Genomic DNA, 6,616 nt, shown 5'->3' with positions numbered 1-6,616 from the left:
TAGCAACCTCGGCTAGAAGGTCAGATGAAAAAAGGCAAAGGGGTGTTTTTTTGTTTCTTTTTTGCTCTGACATTTTCATTTCTCTCCATACCCTTCGCTCTAGCCCAAGGAATGGCAGAGTGGGGGCCAGGCTGGCACAACCAGGTACCTGGGGGTGGCCTTTGTGGTTGGTGGGAGCCTGGAAGGATGTAACTAAGATCCCTGACAACTGGAAGCAGGTCAAGGGTCTCCACTGGGCCTGACTGCTGGCGAGAGGCACTCTCTGGGCCAAGTCCAGGTTCCTTTTCTGATTGGCCCTTCTTGTCTGCATCTTATCCTTGGATCTGATCATGAACCCTCAGGCCCTACAGGCCCTCCCCTACCTGCTTTCCTTCAAGTCCTCTGAAAGGTCAAACAGAGCAGTGAAAGTCAATGTTGAACTCAATGTCAATGTTGAACAATGTGCCTGAAAGGTGTTAGCACTCCAGCCAGGGGGCTGCAGGTTGCTTCACTCCTAATATAGTTGAAGGGCTTCCCAGGTGGCGCTAGTGGTAAAGAACCCACCTGCCAATGCAAGAGATGTGAGAGACGCGGGTTCAATCCCTGGGTCGGGAAGATCCCCTGGAAAAGGGAATGGCAACCCACCCAAGTATTCTTGCCTGGAGAATCCAATGAACAGAGGAGTCTGGCAGGCTATGGTCCATAGGGTCGCAAAGAGTCAGACACAAATGACGCAACTTAGCACTCACACACGCACCTGGCCCTTCCCTCTGAGCCTCCTTTTAAATAGTCTTCTTTGCCCCCCCATCCCCATACACAATATATTCCATCCTGACTTCTCAGGGAGATGATTCTTTGGTAGTGTTTCCTTTTTCCTCTTAATTACTATTTATCTGGACTTTCAAATTAAGATGTAACATGTAAATAGCAAAGCTCACAAATCTTAATTTTTTGTCTGTATGGATGAACCCTTATAAGGCATTAAACACTTCCATCCTCTCAAAGATTCTCTGATGTTGCCTTCCCATCAGTTTCCACCCACGTGTCGCCATCCTGATCTCTAGCATTGTAGCCTCCTGATCTGCAGCAGTGCTTTATCTCAGAGACACTTTCTCGTTTAATTTCCCAAACAGTCTTGGAGATTATTCAGATCCTTAGGAATCATGAACATCTTAAAGGAGAGAAATAAAGATAGAACTGTTTTAGCTAACTCTGGACTCTGGCTGTGGCAAAAACACCCCAAGCTGAAAGAATATCTGAGTCTTTCCAATTGTGTAAGATGCTTTTCTGTTTTGAAGGTCCATTTCTACAATGAGATGCTCGCTTCTTTTACAAGATGCTTTCAGGGATCCGGAATCATAAATTTTTTGAAATGATATATTATCTTAAATGGTCTTAATTGTTTTATTAACATGAACTTGATATAAAGTAACCTCTCGAAGTGCATTGCTAAGGAGGGAAGGGAGATTAATAACCTAATCAAGCATTTGGAAACAACTGACATGCCCTGTGGAAAGGGTACTCTAAAAATTTCATTTAAAAATGTAATTATACTAATTAGAAAGACATATTCCTTTGTTTTAGAGAGAGAATCTTATAGTTTGAGAGCATTTAGCTGAATGGATAGGATTATATTTAAAATACTATCTTCTTAATTGTGTAAAATTTCCAGGCTTTTTAGTACAGAATAAGATGGATTTCTGGAGTTTTCTGCCATGTTAATGTTGATTTGGGGGTGACCACTGGTGTTACAGGGGGTGAAAAACATAAATATGAGAGAAACAAAAAGTATCTAATTTAATACTTTTTAATGTCAGAACCCACCTTGGTCTAGGTAAGGTGGCCACGGATTTGCAAGTAGGGTGGGCTTCCCAGGTGGCTCAAGTGGTAATGAACCCACCTGCCAATGCAGGAGATGCATTGGTCCCATTCCTGGTCTGGGAAGATCCCCTGGAGAAGGAAAGGGCAACCCACTTCAGTATTCTTGTCTGGAGTATCCCATGGACAGAGAAGCCTGGTGGGCTACAGTCCATGGGATCACAAAGAGTCGGACACAACTGAGCATGCAAGAAATTACACAGGTGTGCAGGAGTAGGCCTGTGTGGGCAAGAAGAAGGACCCTCTGGGGGTGGGGGCTCTCTGAAAAGTGGGCTCTCCCAGGGAGCCTGAGCCCCTCTGTCAGTGCAGCTTTTCCTTTGGGAAACAAAGAACTTGGCACAGTTTGAAAATCTTTGTAGTGTCATACTCACATTCTTCGAGGGAGGGCTAGATTTCTTGATCTAAGTCATTAGAGCCAAGACCAGTTAGTGATAAGCTGGGAAACTAATGCTCTGATACAAATTTGTGGACAGTAAAGTCTGTTCCCAAGGTCCTGAGGCTGATTTTCTCGTGTGCCTTCAAAAACTCATATCCTTTGATCCTAGGCACCTCTTTTCTCCCAGTTATTTTTCCCAAGAAAAAAGAGTACTTTAGAGGAAAAAAAAAAATACTGCCTGCATGAAGATGTTTGAACACAGAGAATAATAGCTGAACAAATAAACAAGTAAGAAAACTGAAAACAACCTAAGTGCCTCTGGCCTGTCCTGCCAGAGCTCCTGTGTCCAGGAACCCCCACGTGGACATTGCGAAAGGCTTCCCAGACATACAGAAATGTTTATGAGATAATGTGGGGGAAAAGCCCAAGAATCTAAAATTTTTAGGTACCCTCTACAGTGGGAAAAAGGGAAATGGCTATTGTGTCTGCGTAGCACCATTCTGAGGACAGGACTTCTTCCCTTGTTTGGGCTTAAAACTGTGCCTTTCTGACAAATAGAAAGGCAAAGAACAAAGAAGAGAGGCCAGGTAAAGACTGAAGCAGGTGCCTCTCTAGCAGAATTCTGAAGGAGTAGTGACAGCGTTTCAAGCAGTGATGTGTCCCTGTTGTTATTGTTCTGTTGTTAAGTCATGTCCACCTCTTTGTGACCCTATGGGCCGCAGCAGTCCAGGCTTCCCTGTCCTTCACCATCTCCCAGAGTTTGCTCAAACTTATGTCCATTGAGTCAGTGATGCCATCCAACCATCTCATTCTCTGTCGTCCCCTTCTCCTCCTGCCGTCAATCTTCTTCAGCATCAGGGTCTTTTCCAATGAGTAGACTCTTAGCATCATGTGGCCAAAAGACTGGAGCTTCAACTTCAGCATCAGTCCTTCCAGTAAATATTCAGGGTTGATTTCCTTTAGGACTAACTGGTTTGATCTCCTCTGTGGTGCTAGAGAAGACTCTTGAGAGTCCCTTGGACAGCTAGGAGATGTGTCTGTAGACTGTAAATAATCTCTTTAGGTAAACATGGCAGAAGCGGGCCAGGGGTGTTTGGCAGTAGATGTTTTTTACACCACTAACAATAATAACCAACATTTGGAAAGTTTACAGAAAACCATTCATTTAAAAGCACTCGTTTTGCTCCATACAAGCTAGTGAAGGCATCACCATAGACAAGGGAGGACACTGGGTCTAAGAAGGCCACCTGTGGTGACTTTGCCAGGGTCCCAGATAACGTGACGAGGCTTCATGTATGGAGCCCGGTGTCCTGGTCCGAGGCTTCATCAGAGAGAAATGGACATGAGGACACTCCAGTCAGCTCTGTCCTCTGAGGTAAGGAAGCTCTCTCATCCACACACCCCACTGGCTTTCCAACTTTGCCCAGGATTGGTTTACTAGGTCCCGCTGGCACTCCTCAAAATGCCTGCTGCCTGTCTGATCTGATTGTCCTTGGAGGTGGAAGATGAAACCTCCGTTCCAGGCCGCAAGCTCACAGGCTCCGTTCCCACGGAGGCCAGAGCTGGGGCTGAGAGTCTTTGCTGTTGCTTGTGAAATGCACAGAAATACAGTTCCTTCATTCCTCCATAGAGATGTGTTTTCTTCCATTTCTTGCTTGAAACATGCAGTGCTCTTGATTTATCTGTACCCATTTTTGATGGAGGCTATGATCAGGGGAAATATTTCTCTAATTTGAGGAAAATACCCAGCAACTAAATGATAATTGGCAAGGAAAATAGCCTCAGGGAAGCCACAGGGTGTGGTGGAGGATGTGGAAAAAACGAGACTCCATTGCAGCTGCTTGCTGCCATGCTTAGAAGTGGGTCCCATGCTGTTACTTATTCTTATTTTCAAAGGGGAGAAGGAGACCTGAATATTTATGTAAAGCTCTCCCCATAAATGGGTTTTAACGTTCCAAGATGAAGAGTGACTTTCATTTTAAAGAATTTCAAGAAATCACATGTTTAGGGTCTTGGTTTGAGTTCAGCCAAAGAGCAGACTCAGAGATGAGGATTCGAGGGCAAGCAGTTTTGTGGGGGAGGGAGTCCCAGGAAACACCCAGAGATAGATGGAAAGTGAGGTTTGGAGGGTTGATGCCTCTCTGGGGGATAAACTCCACTTGCATCAGTGGTACCTTACTTGCTAATGCACAGCTATGGGCTTCCTCCCCTCTGTCTCTCATCCTCCATCCTTTCTCAGAGGCAGGTTTGTCTTCTCCTCGTGGTCTCCTCTGCCCCCGAGAGCTGGAGGGGAGGGGAACAACCAGGATGACACCAGAACACAGAAGGTGTGGGTATCAAAGCCAATGCCAAACGGAGAATAAAATCATCCCACCAAACGATTCAACTGTGCAGACAGACCTGTGAGCAAGAAGCAAATTTTTTATGGATAGATATCGCTCGGTATTGCCTGGTCTCTGTCCCAGGTAGAGCTCTCCAGAAGCAGATGTTGAAATGGAAGTGTGAGGTGGTCATCAGGGACCCACTCTTGTGAAAGGAGGAGGCAACACTGAGCAAAGGGGAAAGTAGAATTAAGAGCCATTCGGGAGTCCCCCAGCCCCAGCTGATCCAACAGGAAGGAGTATGAGAAGCTGTGCCCATCAGGCTGAATGGCCAGGCCTCCAGGTCCTCCCCTTGCTGTTGCCGGATGGATATTGGTTGTCCCAGGAAAGGAGTGAGGCTGCTGAAACAGTCGAGGCTGCCCTGAAAGGAATGAGAAGCTCCAGGCTGCCCGCTGCCCACCTTTCCCGCAGGTGTGAGCCAGTCCTTCTTTGATGGGGGCCCTGGTGGCTTCCATCAGTAAGCAGAAGGGGCACGCCTAGTGGTGGGGACATGGGTGTGCTTGAACGCTCTGGTCCTGCCTGCACCATTTATGTGTTATGGTGGCTACTGTGGTGCCAACTTAGCCCCATAGTTTGGTGGAAAGATCCTAATGGATAGTCATGACCTTGTGTTCACATGATGTCCTATGGTTAGGCATTCCATCTCTACCAGGAATGGAATTTTTAACACACTATAAACCATTCTGTTTAATTAATTAATGTATATGACATTCATGCATAGTCTAAAGAAAGCGTTGGGCTTCCCTGGTGGCTCAGTGGTAAAGAATCCACCTGCCAATGCAGGAGCCTTGGGTTCCATCCTTGAGTTGGGAAGATCCCCTGGAGAAAGAAATGGAAACCCAATCCAGTATTCTTGCCTGGGAAATCCCTTGGACAGAGGAAGCTGGTGGGCTACAGTCCATGGGGTCCCAAAGAGTCAGACATGACTGAGCGGCTGAGCACTCACATGGAGTTCAAAACTGGGGCTTGTGATTTACTAAAGATGGATGTGCATTAATTTCATGGCCTTTTAGGTGTGCCAGGGCACTTTAGGACCTGTTTTTCACCGAGTGTGGGAATCTCCAGTGAATTCTCTCCTCACCATTAACACCTCCAAGCCCGTGGCATCTGCTGGATTGCGGAGCCCTACTCTGGGCCCCACGTGAAGCTAGAAGCTCCATATCACCAAGATATGAAGACAAAGCGCCCACGGTTCTTTCACGGTTAGGACAAGGGGTCAAGATTCAACACTGTCTTCTACTTTAGAGGGAGTGTCTCAGCATGCCTCTGACTGCGGGAGCTCTGAAGGTATAACAGGCCCTGCACCTCTTTGTGGGGCCTGTCTCGAGCCCCTGAAGCCTGCATGTCTTCTCAAGGCCTCGGCACACTGGCCACCTCTTGCACATTTGGCCTGATCAATGTCATACCATCACTGTCATGGACCAATGGGACTCTGTGAGGATGTCCAGATGGCCCAGATTTCATTAGGAGAGAAAGCTGGGAAGGTCACTCACCCCGGGGCAAATCTGCAGGTATATCTTGCTGTCCATTCCAGATCCATTTGTGCAGTCTGAAAAACCATCTCTGGACCTCTTTTCTGATTGAGAGGGAATACAGCTCAACTGTCCAATCAGTGGTTGCAGACCTTCACTAAGTTCCTTCACAAGGATGACATGCCTGGCACAGAAACTGATCAGGGATCCTTGTGAAGAGTCATCTACAGTTATCCTCCAGGATTCCTCCTGTTTCTGTGAGGGCTGGATAGACAAATCCCAGCAATATGATGGGAACCTTGTCCCTGGATCTTTTAGCTCTTTTAAGAGTGATGCTTGGACTTCCCTGGCAGTCCAGTGGTTAAGACACTGAGCTTCCAGTGCAAAGGTCACAGATTCAATCCCCAGTTGGGAAACTAAGGTCTCACATGCCACATGGTATAGCCAAAAAAATTAAAAAAATAAAAGTGACGCTGACCACACCTCTTCTTGGGGTATGATATGTGGGCTGGAGGGGATGGAGTTCCCCT

At 46.7% G+C, this 6,616-nt stretch overlaps 1 long non-coding RNA gene across 1 annotated transcript; it reads left to right on the top strand.

The window, feature by feature from the left end:
• The first annotated feature begins 3,014 nt into the window (after window positions 1–3,014).
• On the top strand, window positions 3,015–5,853 carry LOC145530896 (uncharacterized). Its single transcript, XR_014072084.1, has 3 exons — window positions 3,015–3,168; window positions 3,499–3,608; window positions 4,473–5,853. It is a non-coding gene; the product is annotated as an uncharacterized LOC145530896 (long non-coding RNA).
• The last annotated feature ends 763 nt before the right edge of the window (window positions 5,854–6,616 follow it).

The sequence above is a fragment of the Giraffa tippelskirchi genome, chromosome 13, assembly GCF_054371585.1.
Source record: "Giraffa tippelskirchi isolate mGirTip1 chromosome 13, T2T-mGirTip1v1.2.pri, whole genome shotgun sequence".
Classification (NCBI taxonomy): domain Eukaryota; kingdom Metazoa; phylum Chordata; class Mammalia; order Artiodactyla; family Giraffidae; genus Giraffa; species Giraffa tippelskirchi.
Note: the sequence above shows the minus strand (reverse complement) of the source record. Positions and strands in the feature narration are given on the sequence as shown.